Raw genomic sequence first — 17,112 nt, forward strand, 5'->3', positions numbered from 1 at the left:
ATTTGAGATTATTTCACTTGCATTAGATGATAAAAACACTAAAGTTAATAAAAAAAATTATCCCATTACATTTTCACTTGATTAGGTTAGGCATTTGCTAGGTTAACTAACTCACTAATTATCGAATTTCCAGATCTTAGACTAGTAATTTTCCACTATTTTTTAGCATGTATGAACAAAGGTATTTTAAATTTGTTCCACTTGGAATGGAGGCATAAGACATCCTACTCAATAAAAAATGTTTTGATCCCTTTTTTATTTGATTTACTTGGTCATTCAGTGAGTTATCTCCTTCTATAGCAATTTTGTTTTCTCTTGTAGCAAACTTTTCCCTTCCTATAGCAAACTTGTAACACCACTTTCCTTCATTAGTTTTGATCCCCACTACAACAATAAATTAGTCTAGATGAATAATTACCCCCAAATATGATTTCATGATCAGGGGAAGCTCCTAAGCCACTCCAAACCTTCATTTTATTCACTACAGAAGCATAGTAGACTTAGTTTCTTTATCACATGTATGATGCAAGTAAGTTACTGATTTACAAGAAATTCTGAACTAGGTAGACGGTACATGCAATTCTAATTGGTAGTTTGATGAATTATGCAAGATAAAATAACTTTCTTCCTGACAGTAGATTAACCTTTGTCCTTTCATGAATTGATTAGTTAGCATTTACAAGTTGAGAAAGTAGCATTTCCATTTCTTGCAAATAGAGTAACAAATCCAATTTTGCTTTGATTTCATGGCTTTCACTCCATTACATGAGATCAAAAAAATAAGGACATATTTTATGTTGCACATATAGTTTCCATACCTCTTAAGTTTGTATGGACCTTTGGTTGATAATTAATGTTGGTAGCCTTAGGAGTTGCAACACTCTTGTTGCAATACTGAGTCTCATCAGTACATATATATATGGATTTAAATACCTCAATGAGTTGTGTTATAAAGCTCCAATAAGTAGTATGGGTGTCAGGTCATTATGATGTTATGTTTATTATGTTTTCATGCTGGTTTTCTTCTCAATACGTTTATCATTGTAAATACTGCACCAAGCTCAGTTATAAAGCTCCATCGACAATATGTTTTTCTTACAGAAGTTTTGTGCTTATAGTTGTTGTTGAACACCAAAGACATTCTTCCCCCAAGGGGGGGATTATGTAACAATCTTGGTGAAAAATCCATGTAATAAAAGTTAATAAAGGGAAGATAATAACCACGGTTGATGGGACACTTATTCCAAGTTTAATGTTAGGAAAGACATCCTAGTGTGGGTGTTCACTTGGTTATTAATGGCTAAGGAGTTGGAAAAGGTAATGGTTAAGGCTTTGGAAAGGCAAATGGCATTTTTAGCACATTTATTTATGAAAATAATGGAAATTAGGAGAAAAGGGAGGTGAAAGGTCACAGGTTGCATGTGAGGAGGAAAATGAAGGAAAAAAATGGAAAAAGAAGAAAACAGAGGAATCATTCATAAAAAAGGCTTCTGAGGATCAGTTCATAACCTTTTACCAATTCATTTTTGGAGCTCTCTAATACTCTTGGATACTTAGAGTTTTCTTGAATCACACTTGGAGGTGTGGCATAATTGGATTTGTGGAGAAAGAAGGTAAAGGAAAAGCAGGAAAGCGTAAGAGGACATCAAAATAAGCATCTACATCAGGTTTTTCTTGCAAGTATAGAGTTCCATTTATGTTTCCTCACAAGTTTTGGCATGAATGACATATGTAAGTGGTTTCTTGGTTAGGAGTTATCATTGGCATGGTGGTTGACTAGGATTGAAAGTGGATTGCCTAGTGTTGCCATTTCCTGGACAGACATGGTGATTGTGGATTCGTTTTGCTTATTTTATTTTGATTGGTTCTCATGTTTCATTAGCTTGGGTTGAGTTACTAGTCCTAGAAACCTCGGTTGGAAAAATGCTTTGGAAGCCCTTGGTGCATTGAGTTACTATTCCTCGGAGCCCTAGTTCAAAAAACGTTCTAGAAGCCCAGTTAAAGTTGTGGTTTGAGTTACTAGTCCTGGAAGCCTTGGTTGGACAAACACTCTAGAAGCCTTGGAAGGCTTGGATAGAGATTGATTTTATGAAGGTTTTGTGATGTGTGGCCGTGAGGTGGAATTACTATTTGATGGGTTGAGGTGGATAGCCTCTGGAAGCCCTAGATGATTTTTAATTGATGTGTTCTATAAGATCCCACATTCATGCTTAGAATATGGCATGTGGGTGAATGGTCGAAGAGAGATTTGGATCATCCATTCTATGGTCGGGTGGAACGTGGAAGTCCCATCCCGGATTTGTATTTTGCATTATCAATATGAGGTTCTTTCTCATTGTAATTCTATGAGTTTTATACAGGTTACATGTGGTTTATATACTTGTGATTTCATTGGTTTCTATTCCTATTCTACTATTATATATATATATATATATATATATATATATATGACAGAAGCTATGTATGGATCTCATTTTATTTTTACCGATAAATGAATGAACAATGTACCTATGACCTAATGGAGGGAATGGAAGTTGATGTGTTGAGGCATCAATGTTTCTTAGTGATTCTCAGCTAAGTATGAGACCCTTATGAATAGATCTATTATTTACACCTGTAGATTATATATTCGTTATATATTTGATGAAATTCCTGACATGGCTATTAGGGGTCCAGTCAAGGTCTTATTCAAGTAATTGTAATTGTACCTGTGATTTCTCTGCTATTTTATTTTTTTGAAGATGTCATTTAGTTATGGGCAGTGACCTGGGCTCTAGGCCTAGAAAAGTTCCTCAAATCTTGGTGGCGTTGGCACATCACTATGAAAAATAGTCCCTGGAGGCTTGCTTATAGGCCCGTGAGAGCATCTACAGATCCCTGGACATTGGCATGCCCATAACACGAGAGTGTCCAAAGGTCAATTGGTCCAAAATCTTAGTGGGACCCAGGGACTAATTGGCAAAAAGGTTGGATTGGTTCCTGAGAGTCCTAATGCTGATGTTGAATATTTGTATGGTGTGTTTCAATTAGTTCCACTTCCATAACGTGACATAGGAGGTCGAATCATATTACAGTGGCCTCTCATCACATTTGTACCCCGACTGGTTGGTTGCTTGGGGAGATGTGGGAGGAGCGTGTTACAGGAACCAAATATGGCTTTGGGCTAACCATATATGTTAGAAAATCCTAAGTTGACACAACAGAACATATTATTAATTCAGGCCTAAGCCTGCACACTCACTTGATTCCATACATCAGAATGTGTCCCATTATATAATGATGGGATCACTAGACTCAATCAACATAACAACATGAAGGTAGAGTCTATGACTCAGATACAACTCACTTATACAGACTACGAAGACACAACTCATGACAGATAGACTCAGTAATAATTACAAGAATACAATTCATCAACTCTATCTAGACATATCATTTCTACATTATTCCAGCACCCCCCCTTAATGGAGAAATGGATTTTCAACAACGCATAAGAATGCATGCTGGTCTCTATCTCAGCTAGGATTACAAGTATGACTTCATTTTAACTTTATTTACATCAACATATTAATGAAATTTCTTCCTCGACTTGCTGCTCCAAACTCTAACGCTTTTAACCTGTTTAGTCTTCTTCTTACTACAGATCATTAAGTATGGATATTGCTTCTTATTCCAACTAGGACGATACCAATCCATCTCAACTCTTTTCTCAGCAAGTTCATTTTCATCATCAATAGTTTCTTGTTTACTTTGTTGTTGTCTCATTAATCCAGAATAATGGTTTACTTCCTCTAGGATCCAATACATTAAAATACTAGGAACTTCTTCAAATGTATCCTCCACTGGTTCTAGTTCCATATCATATGAATCATTCATTGATTTACCACTGTGCTCATTTTCAAGAGTATTCACTATTTTGGCTACTGCTTTGAGACACGCATCAATTTGTACGAAAGGTTTCTCAACCCATTCTTCAATAAAATTTATATCAGCATCATAATTAGTTTTGGCATGTTCAAAATTTATTGTCCCTTTAATTGCAGCTACAATTTCCTCTTCATATTCTTCCACTTTATCAACAACAAATAATAGTTTGTCAATCAAATTATTTTCAAATATAACTTGCAATTCATTTTCATAAAAAAGACATCTGCCATAGAATTTTATTGCAAATGCCTCTTTCTTCAATTCATAAACTGAGTCATCCATAAATTTTTCCTTCGCAATCTCTAGCTGTAGATCTGTTACTAAGGATTCACCTTCTGGCCCATCACTGTTATGATGGCCATTTCTTTCTTTTTTTAATTCCTTTGACCATAACTAGCTACCAACTTATTTGACCACAATCAACTTACCAATCTATTATTTCCTCCAGAACTACTTCTACCAATCAATTATTTCACCTTCACCTGCTTTAATGAAATCTCATGAAAATCACAAACTTATGATGCCCTCTATGTCATGGACGAATCGAGTGACACTCTCTTACTATAATAGATGCTGACCCCAACAATTAATTCTTCCTGTCCGACAAACTTCATGGAAAATGGACACCAGTATACACCCATCAGAACGCCTATAATGGTTGACAACAGGATTCCAACAATGCTCCCTTTACCCAGACCTATGCTTAGAGCACAATATTTTTTACCACAACTTTGTTGCTGCTCAACATTCTCAATCCCATGTCCCAACTTTTACTCAATACACAGGCCGACTCTTCTCTGTAATGATTTCAACAATGAAATAAAATCACAAATGAACAACTTCCCAAACCTTTTAAATAGAATACTCTAGCAGGTTTACCATGTGTGCCAACAACTAATCCAAATGCTCTAGCACCAAGAACAGTTCCCAATTTCTCCACACTAATACCTCGGAAAAATTCTGGTTCTCTTTCCATGCTCTTTCATCCAATTCCACTCCGCCAAATGGCAACAAGACAGGCAGATCAAGTCCCAATCTTCAACACATATCAGAAGCCACTTAGGCTGCCTATTGAGTTAGAGAATATGATCCAATTGCTGGGACTGATCTGAAGCTCATTGTACACCTCTACCAGCCAATCTCATTAACTAGCAAGCATGCAACTCGGCCCACTGCACTTTAGTAGCTACTCACAAAGCTCACGTTGGTCAGGGGCACTAGTACACAGCTTGTAGCAGAAGCAGATCTTCAACCACCAACACGCTACATCTACCAACACGTTGTACACTCTGCATCACAAGAACCCATATAAATTCCACCATCTCTGATCTCTATCACAGAGATCAATTCTCCTATCGTATGGAAAGTCAAGGTTCTACGCCAGTTGCAGGTCATAGCCATCGTGCTATGCTAGAACAGCCACAAAATACACCTTCAATAGTTTCCTGTTTACTTACCAATCTCTAATACCACATTAGAAAATCAAAGAGAGACACAAGAATGAAATCAAATATCATTAAACAAGCTACTTGGAAAACCAATACATTATATAGGCACACATAGGCAACTTCTAGGTTGGATCTAAATCTAAATAATTCAGATCACCAACTCAAAACACAAACTACACCTTCAACTTTAATACACAAGGTCTCTTGCCAACAATCCTCGATTTTGTAAATCTTTGTCCTTTGGCTCTCAGAAAATCCATTCACCACACAACAGCTTTTGAATCTTTCATGCTAGGGGCACAACACAACGCTTAACACAACAGCAATCTAAGCCTCTCTTTCCTTACGTTTGATGATGATCCTCTCCACCCAGCACACACACCAGCCACAGTTTCCTTCAATTAGACGGCAATGAGAAGGATTACACACTGCAACTACTCATTTGGTTTAAAATCAATGACGCAACAAATTCACTGATCTGATGCTTTCACACCTCGAAAAAAATTACTCATCTTGCACTAACTGGAACAACCCTTCTACCTCTAGTCTGTGGCTTTTGGCTCTTCAGCAGATCTCAATGTCAAATAATGCAACAGATCTCCTCTTTGCAAATTATGCAATCCGGTGGCACTCTAATTAAACTAGGCTCATGCCCAAAAACTCACAACATTCACACCTTCGGCCACTAATAGAAAACACACAGATCCACTTATAAATTTCATTTAGTAAAACACTGCATCAAGATGAAAATAATAAAAAATCGAAATTTTTGTAATAACACTAATCTCTCCTCAGATTCTGGGTGAATGTTTTGGTCATATGAAAACAACATTTTTTTTACCAACAACAAGCATAGATCTACGAACACCAAGCACCAAATAACTTCAAATTTACCAAATAACCTTACAATAGTCACAGATCTTGGCCTCTTGGCTCTTAGATCTGAATCTCTAGATATCTCCCTTTGACTCTGATACCATATTAGAAAATCCAGAGTTGACACAACGGAACTTATTATTAATTCACACGTAAGCCTAGACACTGAATTCATTCCATACATCAGAATTTGTCCCATTATATAATGATGGGATCACTAAACTCAATCAACATAACAACATGAAGGTAGAGTCTATGACTCAGATACAACTCACTTACAAACACTGCAAAGGCACAACTCATGACAGATAGACTCACCACTAACTACAAGAATACAACTCATCAACTCTATCTGGACATATCATTTCTACATTATTCCAACAATGTAAAGGGTTTGGGCTAACAAAATATGGGTTTGGGTTAACCAAATATGGTTTTGGGTTATTATTCCCTAAGTTTGGATAACCATGCAACATAATTAAAAATTATATTTTATACTCCACTCGGATGAACCCATTGCCTCATAATATTCTTAGACAACTGTAATGGAGGATCAAGTAAGATAACAACTATCAGGGATGAAATTTTTCACAAGGATGTTCTTTGCCAACGAAGCTATAACTAAGTAATAAATTTTGGCCATTACAGTGAGTTTGAATGAGGAACCAATGAACAAACATGTAATAGGGATCCTAATTTTTTAACGTCGTTTATACGCAAGCACATTTTTTTGAACACGTACCTTCAGATCTGGAAAAAAATTGAAACAAATTTCTTGAAACCTTCTTTAAGGAGATGAAAATTCATTCATTGCATCAACCATTACGACATGTCAAAAAACCTATTGCATCAACAATTCCATGTAGAATTATAGTCATTTATAAAAACAGTTCAAACATTATATGTTGAAGCAATTTATAACACTCATTTACATTAGTTTCTTGTGATAGTATTACCTTGTTATCATTAATCAATTCCACAAGCTCCAATATTTTCTTCAAGTCGAGGTCTGCAAGAAGTTGAATCTTAAACAACAATCTGAAAGTGTTAGTGAATGTTCTTTCCTATATAGATTCAGATACTCATAGTAACAAATATCTTGCCACATTGATCCTTCTACTAGCTAAAATAGAAATTGGACCTGATGAGATCATACCTTAATAATTTGAGATATTAAATCAAGTAAAAGAGAAATTGAACCTGATGAGATCATACCTTAATAATTTGAGATATTAAACCAAGTAAAAGATGAGGTTGCAATAACAACACACATACATATATGAATTTAGAATAAGTAGAAAATAATGACGCAACTAAACACACAAACTATATGTGTCAATCTGAATAAGATACATCAACTTATGAATAACATCATAGTTCGAAAAACAACTTGTCCCATTGAAGGCTAATAGACCAAGAACAACATTAAAAAGCAAGGCTACAAGCAATGGACTTCTAGTGGGTGGTGAAAAATAATCTATGGATATCAACTAATTTGAGTGATAATAAGAACTAATGTATTTCAATATAGGTTTGTTCCGTAACTAAAGAATAAGTAGAAAATAATTATGCAACTAAACACATAAATTGTATATGTCAATCTAAATAAGATATAATAACTTATGAATAACATTTTAGTTGCACAAACAACTTTTCCCATTGAAATATAATAGACCAAGAATAACATTAAAAAGCAGGGCTACAAGCAATGGACTTCTAGTGGGTGGTGACAAATAATATGTATATATCAACTAATTTGAGTGATAATAAGTATTGATGTATTTCAATATAGGTTTGTTCCATAACTAAAATGAATAACATTGTTTGACATAAACTTTGGATCCATTTTTAAATATAGAGGATGGTGTACTCTATATAGAAAAGAAAGACATCTTTAATTCAATAAATATTATCAAAAGCAAATATAGAGAAAAATAAAAATAAATATATGTGAAAAAAACCCATCCAAAAGTTGCATTCCTTGAGAGATGGATAGGATAGTAATAACTACAACCATAGGGTTGATCTTCACCTACCCTTCCTTCAACTAGATCTTGCGTTCCAATATTGACAATTGTGTATCCAATTGCCTTTGCAGAATTGAGACAAAGAGTATGATTTTCATCCTCATTCATGGGTTGAGATTTTTCTTCGTATTTATAGTGTGCTCATGAATCGTCCCCAAAACTGCCAAATTGATTAGTTTACTCCACACATTCAAGAATAATAAAATGAATTGACTTCATTCAAATTTGAGAGTTCGTACACTTATAGTTCTAATTATCTGCCAACAAATTATTTTTCTTTGCAATTTAAAATTACAATAATTTATATCAAACACGATGTCCATTATCATTAGAAGCCAAAATTGTAGTTGCCAAGAATGTATACCATAGCAGAACCCCATCCTTTGTTATCTCAAATAGATCATTTGTGGAGGGGTCGATTGGAAGGTATCTCTTCATCATGGGGTCATTTTCAAAGCAACTATTGATGTGTGCAACATAATATTTCTTATCAGACTCACTAATGGTATGAGGCAATGTATTTGTTGTTGCATTAAAAAATGAGGACTACACTAATTTTCAATCTTGGCAGTGTTAAATATAACATTAACATGGCATAAATGTTTTAACTTTATTAAGTATTTATCAATTATTTATTCATTTTTTATCAACCATTTAATTATGTTGATTGATGTCCCTCTTGAGGCTTTAGCTGGGTAAATTTGACCAATCACAGAGGTTGATTTTTGTCATCGTCCTCTAAATAAAAAATTGAAATGCAGGTCAAGTCGAGTTAATTTTGTTCACTAATTCCTCTATCTCATACGTCAACATTGCTTATGACTCCTGCATCTATAGTAGTGTCCTCTCCTGAAAACTCCACTTCATCCACATCTATGGTAGAGTTGGGATTAATAAGAACGTGTAGATCTCACAATAGCTTCTTCTTAAGTTATTGGTTAGAAGTTGTGGCATCTACATTGGAAGCCTTATTCATGGCCCTCTCTTTGCAGGGACCCTTGTAGTAGTCGTTGCACTAGTCAAGCACCGGGTTGTCGCTAGCTTCAACGGACAACTTCTAGAATATGGAATGTGTCCAACTCTTAGTCATGCCATCCATAAGTGGCAATAGGTTTTGTTGTAGTGTCTCCTGATCAAATGGAGTGGTGATAGAAATTCCGGCGGCAGATGAATGGAAGTGGGGAGGTGATGCTAGCAAAGAGGGATTGGTGTGGATGCCATTCCATGGGAACAAGTAAGAGTAATTTTGTTTCCCCATGAAAGCCTTGATCACGACATTATGATAGTAAATCCATAGCCAGATTGAATTGACACCATCTTTTCCCTTAGCATTATGATAGTAACTCCATATCCACATCAGTGTTGTGCCTTATTGTCCATAATCCCATGCACTGACACAATTAGAAAATCCCCTCACCCCCTCTAATGTCGACCACTATTATTCAATTCATATTTTGGTTATTTCCAGACTTGGTTCGAAACCTCTTCATAAGGGATGATTTCACCTATGGAAAATTTCTCTGGAGATATTCCTCCAGCCTTTTACATGTTACCAAAATTAGAGAACCTATATCTCTACCATAATCAGTTAAGTGGGTCAATTCCTTCTTTTCTTAGTAACTTGATGGAGTTGACGAGCATGGATCTATCTAGTAATTTCCTCTCAGGTAATATTCCCACCATTTTGATGAGGTTTTCAAGGATAACATAAATCTATCTCTTAGAAAACCAACTCTCTGGATAAATATCACACAATATTGATGAGTTGAACTGCATATATTCTATCGATTTTTCAAATAATCAACTGAATGGAACAATTCTTGAAATAATCACAACTCTAGTGCACTTAGAAATCATGTCTTTGTGGGGAAAAAATCTCAAGGGGCTTGTCCCTGAACGACTAGAAATGCATGTTAACTTGACAACCAATCATAAATCTTTTTTATAACAAGGTAAGTGGGTAGTTTCCATATATATTAGTTACAAGTACCTATCGCGCAGTGCCATGATTGCAAGACCATGCAACTTACTCAAACACTAATTCAATGTGACTTATTAATATAATGGAGAGAGTGAGGCCACCATTGGGGTTTTCCTTTAATTACCACGAATGATCACTTTTCTAGGAAATACCACGATGGTGGGAGCATGAAACTTTCTCCAAAACTCGTTCTATTTATCTTTTTCTAAATTACTAACAAGGTAATGTGGTTAAACAACTATTAATTCATTCCATATACAATATTTTAATGTATTTCGTGTATTTTATATGATCAAATGAACACTCCAAAGGTGTCAGTTTCAACTTATGCATCATGTATAATTCAATACAGAAATATTTTTGTTTAGATGTGCCCGCGCGCATCACTCATGTCATCAATAGTTAAAATTAATTCCGTTGGGAATGACTCCATGTTGTTGCATGTTGAAATAGTGTCTAATATTCATGGTTTATATTTCAGAAAATATCAGTGTAGTTGAAAACTGCATCTTCAATATTATATTTGTAGTTTTTCTTTCTTAATTTGTTTTTGTGAGATATTCAACTACCATGGTAAAGACACCAAAAGTTTCAATTTTATAAAACAATAAATATCGCACAGTTGCTTAGGTTTGTTATACTCTCCTCCTTACAATGATTTATTTTTAAAACATGCAATCTTGAGTGTGATAAGAAATACTACTTTCCAACTCCTGACAACATTAAGTGACTGTTAAGATGTAATAAGGTTCTTCATTCAATGTTTCAGTATTGTAAATGTACTCAGGCACTTTATCCAATAGGCCAGTACAAGAAAAAATTGTTTTCATAATATTTATTACAAAATGCCAAATGGTTATAAGTGGATTCTTTAAGCTAATATTTCAGCGACGCTCATTCTATACAATCCTTTGATGTTTATTTTTTTAAGTATTCCATACGATCCTTTGGTGTTAATTTTTTCCCTCCCTTCCTAATCATTCGTTGAAATCATTTTGTAACACTAATATAGAAGGTTTATAATCAACACTAAGTAAATGAAGATATTTCACTCGAGATTCAACGTGAACTAAACCTACCAATCAGGAAAACAATGTAAACTTTCAAACGAGAGTTGTAAACTTAAAACAAGATCTCTAGCCAAAAAACCCCCAAAGAAACTCGAAAAACAACTCAAAAACGAAAATTGTTGATGCTAGAATAACGGTTTGTTTTTTTGGGGGAAAGCGGTAAATTTTTAACATTTTTTAATAATGATGTTAAACATAAAATATCATGACTCCGGAAAACCTAAAAATTCCAACAATTCTCAGACATGACATTAGAAATAAACTATCAGTCTGTAAAAGGCCTTAAAATTCCAACGAATTTTAGGCATGACATTAAAGATAAAATATAAGGTCCTTGAAAAGCCTTAAAATTCCAACAATTTTCAGCCATGGAGTTAATAAAAAATACTTATAACTATTTTCAACCATAGCATTAAAGATAAAATATCATGACTTAGAAAAACCTTAAAACGTTAACAATTTTTCAACCTTGAAATTTAAACAAAAAATCATGACTACAAAAAACCTTAAGTTTTCAACATATTTCAGCCATGACATTATGGAAAATTTTTATGACTAAAATAAAAATAAAAATGAACACCTGAATGAAAGAGTCATTATGCCAGGTTTTTTTTTCAAATGATCTACGATATAACTTTTGGGAGAGTAGACAGCGAAAGGCGAAAAATGATCAGCGCAGCTAGAGGCAGACAGAGAGCCCTATGAATGGTGGTAGAGGAGGGGGCTCCACTCCCTCCTATAAGGAGGTCGTGGCCAGTAGAGGCAAGAAGCCTCTAGAAAATGCTAGGGTAACAGGGGTGGAAGGAAAAAGAATTACAGAAGAGGTGACAGAAGACCCATAGATAAGGATCAATATGGCACAAAAGACAAAGAAGTAGAAGACAAAAAATAGGAAACTAAAGAAAAGAAAAGCAAGGGACCCTGCAAACCCAAAGTAGAAATAACTCCCACGGTTATTTTAAATAATCCAGAGCTTCAGGCACACAAGAAGCACATGGGGACGTATGCCATCATCTGTAAGTTCATGGGACTATGGCCCACTGAAAAATCTTTACAGTCGTGGATTAAGTAGCACTGTAAACCTAAAGGGAGCATAGATGTTCATCTTCGGACTAAGGGATTCTTTACGGTGGTGTTCACAAATCTTGAAGACAAGGATAGAATATTTGAAGGAGCGCCTTACCTCTATGTTGCTACGGGGCTCTACATGAGACCATGGATGATGAACTTTGTTCCAGAAAGGGAAACTTTTACTTCAGTTCCGGTCTAGGTAAGGCTCTATTCTCTACCTCATGATTACTGGCAAAATGAATCGTTAGCAGCCATAGGCAATAAATTAGGTCGCTATGTTAAAGCCTCTGAAGCCACTAGAAGGGGGAAATATACTTCCTTTGCCAGAATATGTGTAGAAATGGATCTATCAGGAGCTTTACCAGATGAGGTCATCTTGGAAGTTTTTGATGAAGAATGGGTGCAAATAGTAGATTATGAGCACATTCCATTTAGATGTCGAAAATGCCATGAACACGGACGTCTTGTCAGAGACTGTCCGCTCAACAAAGAAATAAACAAAAGGAAAATCAACACAATGAAAGAAGCATATAGCTTCAAGAAAGAGGTTAATCAAATTAAAGGAGGTAAAAGAGGACCAAAAAATTAGCAATGAGAAGGACAATAGCTGAAGCAGAACAATTTCCAAGTGATTTATGAAGAGGAAGAGATTACAAAGGAAGATCAAGCAATGGAAGGGAGTACTGTAGAAAAGGAGAAGGAAGAAAACCTGGAACAAACACACAATATTGAGTTCTAGAAAGAAGCCACTATGAGCGATGCTGAACAAGAAATGAATCAGGAAATGACCCAGAATGATACCGACCCAGAGGACCATGAGCTACTAGAAATACTTGACAAAGAAAACCTAGACCTAGAAGGATTCTTGAGGCAGAGAACTATGGGGGGAGTGGATTCGCTACCTCAAGAAGAACTCAGCAGAATACAACAGTTGTTTCTATGGAAAATGCAGACTGAGAATCTAGAGCGAGGGAACAACATAGATAAGCAGGACAACCGAGGAGTGAAAATGATGAAAACTACTATGGGACTAGCTACTAGAAACGCAGGAAAGAAAAGAGGTAGAAAAAAGCAAAATGAACTCTTGATGGAGTGTGGAAAGCTGATGATTGATTCAGGTAGGATGAAAGACCTCGCCAGCTACTCCTTTACAAATATTTTATAATGAAGTGGATATCTTGGAATATTAGAGGTCTAGGGAGTAAGAGAAAGAAGAGAATTCTTAGTAAAAAAATGAAACAAGAAACATCGGATATAATGTTCATCCAAGAAACGAAATGTTCCATTCAAATGGTAAGACAAATTCACAACAAATGGCTCAGCAGCTATGATTTTCTTGAAGTAAAAGCAGATAATACAGTAGGGGGCGTACTGACTCTATGGAATCCCCACAAAATAGGCATTCTGGATGCTGAGGCTTCCAAAAATTATTTATCGGTTGTTATTCAACTAGATGGAGAGAGGGACACCTTTCTGGTGACAAATGTTTATGGTCCTCAGAGATTAGATGACAAACTTAGGTTTCTAGATACCCTGGTGGATCTTAGGGATAGACATACAGATATACCATGGATCATGGGAGGGGATTTCACCATGATCATATCTCTTTCAAAGAAAACAGGAGGAACAGGATCTCTAAGTAAAGACTCCATGGCTTTCCAAACCTTTTCTGATAATATAAATCTTTTTGACACTAATTTGAATACTGGCCTCTTTACTTGGAATAAAAGAAGGGGAGGGGATTCCCTTGTTTCCTCAAAGCTAGAAAGATCCTTCATCTCTGAAAATCTTATGCTAAATGGTAAAGAGGTAACGCGTGAGTTATTCCCTTTGCAGGCTCAGACCACTGGCCAATTCAATTGGAAATCAAGGGTATTGGCACTCCTAGGAACAAACCTTTCAGATTTGAAAATATCTGGCTATCACACCCAGACTTCACAAGCAACATGGAAAAGTGATGGTCAAAAGACTTGCAGATTCAAGGGACCAAAATGTATCTTCTTCAGAAAAGACTAAAGCACATCAAGCTTCGGCTTAAGGAATGGAACAGGAAGGATTTTGGTAATATTTTTGAAGAAAAGAGAGTAGTTGAAAACAAAATGTAGGTTCTCAACCAAGCTCTAATCAGGGATGGCTTTGGTAAAGATATCAGTGATCAAGCGGATAAACATTATCAAAAATGGGAGAATCTATGTAAACAAGAGGAAATATTTCGGAGACAAAAGTCCAGAGTTCAATGGCTCAAAGAAGGAGAGCGTAACACCAAGTTTTTTCATAGAACCACCATGGCCAATAGATCTCATAAGAGAATCTCTTCGATCAAGAATGAAGCAGGGGAACTGCAAACCTCCCATGATGCTATCGAATCTGTGTTAATCCATCACTTCCAAGGTATAACATAGGAGAATAATTCAAATAGAGAAAAATCCATCAGGGAAGTTATTAGTAATGTACCGAAACTGGTGTCCAGAGAGGACGACTTCAACCTTAATAGACTAGTAACGGAAGGGGAGCTAAGTGAAGTCCTCAAAGATATGTAGAATGGCAGAGCACCAGGCTCGGACAGTTTCAATGTGGACTTTTTCAAAGCTTGCTGGAATATTGTTAAGCATGACATTTTGAATGTTGTGGAGGACTCCAGTTCAAACAAAAACACTCTGAAAGCACTAAATACATCCTTTATAGCCCTGATCCCCAAATAGGAGATTGCTCATACACAGGATAAATACAGACCCATAGCCCTATGCAACGTGATCTACAAGATTATATCCAAGATTGTTGCTAACAGACTCAATCCTTTGCTTCTGGTTCCTGTTTCAGGGGAGCAATCTGGTTATGTGGAAGGCAGAAAAATTCTTGATAACATAATTCAAGTGCAAGAAGTGGTGCACTCTTTAACTAGCAAGAAGCAGGCAGGTATGATCATGCAATTGGATATTGCAAAAGCTTATGACAAGGTTAATTGGGTCTACCTCAAGAAAATGCTGATTGCATTTGGTTTTTATCATAACTGGGTCAGATGGGTAATGGCACTCGTGACCTACTCCAGTTTTTCTATATTGGTTAATGGATCTCCCTCAAAGATGTTCAGTCCCTCAAGAGGGCAACCCGCTCTCCCCCTTTCTTTTTATCATCATGATGGAAGGATTGGGTAGAGCTATAAAGCAGGAAAAATCATCAGGAAATATCAAAGGTCTACAACTTAATTATAATGGTAAGGCCCTAACTCACCAATAATTTGTAGATGATACCATGTTACAGGGAATTCCCACAGTCCAAGAAGCTTCAAACTACAAAATTTTTTTGAATCTTTTTGCCTTGGCTTTAGGTATGGAAGTCAATCTCTCTAAATCTAAAATCTTTTTCCTCAATACCAATATTGCTATTCAGAAAAAAATCTCCAGAATTCTTGGCTTTCAAAGGGATTCCCTTCCTTCAAAATATTTGGGAGTTCCTCTAACTACAAAAGCTAGGCTCAAAAGTATATGGGAACCTTTGATCAACAAGTTGCAGGACAAAGTTAGTAAATGGACCATTAGATCTTTAAACCTTGCTGGCAGGTTAGTTCTTACAAAAGCAGTTCTTCAAGCAATCCCTATTTTCATGTTATTAGCCCTCCCAGCTCCAAAAGGAGTCCTTTAGCAAATTAGAAATATTCAAAGAAAATTCCTTTGGGGCAGGGAGGAGACTAAGAGGAAATGGGCCTTGGTGTCTTTGGAAAAAATTTGTAAGCCCAAGAACCACAGTGGGCTAGGATTGGATGATCAGGAGATTCACAGCAAGGTCCTAGGGGCTAAACTTTGGTGGCGCTAGGTTCAACATCTAAAGACTCAATGGGCAAATATCTGGAAAGAAAAGTATGCTAGTTCCTGGTAGAACTATGATCTTATAATAATGTCAAGAAATATAAAGGGTTCATATATTTGGAACAAACACTGGGAGAATAGATGACTAGTACAAGAGAATAACTTCTAGGAAATTAGAGAGGGAAATCTTGCTCTTTTCTGGGAAGACAAGTGGCAACAAGAATCAATTCTGTTAAAAGAAGACTTCCTTGATCTTAAACAAGAGTCAGATTCCCAAGGTTTAATAAAGGGTAAGGATTTCTGGAATCATTCTCATATTACGGATAGGTGGAGAATTTAGAGAAACATAGACTGCAGAAATAACAACCTCTTGAAAACAAAAGCAGAGGAGCTCAAGGAAAATAGTAGAGCAAAGGAAAATCTTAGTGGCAGAGGGACAAGACTAACTGAGATGGGGAAATAACAAAGAGGGCACCTTTAACCTTAAGGAAGAAAAAAGCATTCTCCTTGAGCTAGATCCCCTGGTTCCGAATAAAATCTGGCAAAACCTTGGCAAGCATCAAGGGTGGATGAAAATCAAACTCTTCATGTGGGTAGTGTACCACAAGAAAATTCTGACTTGGGATAACATAAGGAAGAGAGGTGTTCAGGGGCCTTCAAGATGCCTACTCTGTCAGGCTCAAGAAGAAACCTTGGAACATTTACTCAACAACGGCATTTTCACATCCTAGTTATGGGACCTATTTGCTACAATCTTTCAACAATCTGATAGAGACAGAGGAAGCATCATTAGCACCCTCATCAATTGGAGGAAAAAAATTTCAGATAATTAAATTCTAAACTCGGCGTGGGCTCTTAAATCAAGCTTCATTATATGGAACTTTTAGAAGGAGAGGAACAAAAGAA

This window comes from Pinus tabuliformis, chromosome 5_1, assembly GCF_031772625.1.
Source record: "Pinus tabuliformis cultivar Carrire ecotype Pingquan chromosome 5_1, CPIR1, whole genome shotgun sequence".
Taxonomy (NCBI): domain Eukaryota; kingdom Viridiplantae; phylum Streptophyta; class Pinopsida; order Pinales; family Pinaceae; genus Pinus; species Pinus tabuliformis.